At 48.2% G+C, this 2,010-nt stretch overlaps 1 pseudogene; it reads right to left on the bottom strand.

Annotated features, from left to right (window-relative positions):
* Positions 1-1,014: 1,014 nt before the first annotated feature.
* On the bottom strand, positions 1,015-1,519 carry LOC116893880 (annotated as a pseudogene).
* Between the last annotated feature and the right edge of the window lie 491 nt (positions 1,520-2,010).

Genomic DNA, 2,010 nt, shown 5'->3' on the forward strand with positions numbered 1-2,010 from the left:
CAGGGCAAAGGTTTCATACGGTTCTTTAGACCTGGCCTTGTTCCTCAGCTACCATGAAAGTTCTCCTGGCATATGGTCACTCAGGTGACATGATCTATGATAGGAAATTGAAGTGACCATGGCAGAGGATGGATTTCATACAACAATCTCTCCCCAAGCTTCCACAGCCCTGAGTGGAGCTGGAGAGAAGTTTTCTTAGCGTCTGTTCTCAAGCCTGAGGTCAGAATTCAGTTTGTGTGTTGGGCTAGCAGTATCTCATCCCTGAACGTCAGTTTCCTGATCCCAACAATGGGGTGCTAAGTTCTATCTTCACACTGTGTAACTGACCCAGAAGCAAAAAGTATACACAGTGGTGGCTCTGGGGGACTGTGAATAAAAGCAGCCACTATCAGCATTATCTCTGTCAGTGGTTCTCAGCCTTCCTAATGCTGTGGTCCTTTAACACATCTCCTCCTATTGTGGTGACCTCCAACCATAACATTATTATTATTTTTTGTTAATTAGCCTTTTTATTTATTTATTTAGTTTTTAAATGGAAGGTCCCTTACTGGTCCTGCTTCCATGAGTGGAAGATCAAGGGAAAGGGGAGGGCAACCAGCTGGTGCAGGGATGGTCATTTCCCATAGTTCATTTCCACAGAGAACTAAACAGACAAGCACAGAGTCACTATTGTGGTTAGAAGTTGGCAGCATGAGATGAGGAAGGATGAGGAGTAGGGGTGTCATTTAAAAAATACAGGCTCACCCCAAACTGGGTGCCTAGGACAGGACTTGGTCTGCTCCAACTCAAGAGCTATCAGAAGATCAAAAGCAGTTTGGGAAGGCCAGAGCCATCAGGGATGGAGGGAAAGGACGGTCCAGGGGGTGGGAGGGATGTTTGGCAACTGAGGTGAAGGGATAGTCGTCCCCCTGCTGGGATCCCCCAGCCCCTCCAGTCTGGCAGGAAAGGGGCAGCCTGCAACCCAAGAATAGGTCTGGGGCTGCTAGATGCTCCAGGCAGGGGACTGGAGGTGGCTCACAAAGGCTTGCCCTCTGGGGAAATGATGGCACTGCTGCCTAGTTTCTCTGCCAGGGTGCAGTGGTCCTTGACCTCCTTGTAGCAGTTGGCTTGTAATTCATGCTTGATTCCTGTCAGCTTCCTCTGGATGGCATCCTTGGAGCTGGCATAGATCATTTTGTTCTGAAGGGGTGCACTCACTCTCGGGGGCCCAGAAGATGAACACCAGGTCCTCCTTCTTGCTCTCCTTGGTCTCATAGGTTGCATCATAGAGAGCATAGCGGCAGTCCTTGTCTGGCAGCATCTTGACAAAAGTGGTGTAGAGGTCATTCACAGTCTCCTCCACATCTCCTACCAGGATCTCCTCGCCCTCCTCCAGAATGATGTTCTTCTTGTCTTCACTCAGCCAAAGGAGCACTGCCTTCTTGTGTTTCTTTACTCCTTCTGTCACTGAAGACTTGTGAACTTTCATGTCATTGAACACCTTGATGACTCCATCGGAGACAGCCACACCAGAGGCCATGTTTCCATAAACAAAAGGGAGACAGAAAGAGCTACAGAAGAACGGAACCACTGCAGCTGCTGCTGGGATCCGACTGAACCCCATACCATTATTGTTTTTGCTACTTCTTAACTGTAATCTTACTACTGCTGTGAATTGTAATTTAAATGTTTTAGAGAGAGAGGTTTGACAAAGAGGTTGTTATTCACAACCTGACCACTGATCTCAGTTATGAGATTGTTGCCACCCAGCAGTGATGTGTGTGGTGGGACCCTAGAACCTGTTATTCCACTCAGAAGCTACTGCCAAAGCTTGTTTTGACAACCACTGGCATGCATGAGGTGGTCTGTAATCCCACAGGGCATCTGATAACTGGGAGGTATAGGGGCCTGACCTACTCACTCCATGTACTTACCTGGCCAGAACCAAAGTGTCAGGTGAGGTGAAGAGCTTGCTTGAACGTACTGGCCTGCCTCTATTAGTATGCCTCACACCTTTGTAAAAGACAAAAC

The sequence above is a fragment of the Rattus rattus genome, chromosome 2 (assembly GCF_011064425.1).
Source record: "Rattus rattus isolate New Zealand chromosome 2, Rrattus_CSIRO_v1, whole genome shotgun sequence".
In the NCBI taxonomy this organism is placed as follows: domain Eukaryota; kingdom Metazoa; phylum Chordata; class Mammalia; order Rodentia; family Muridae; genus Rattus; species Rattus rattus.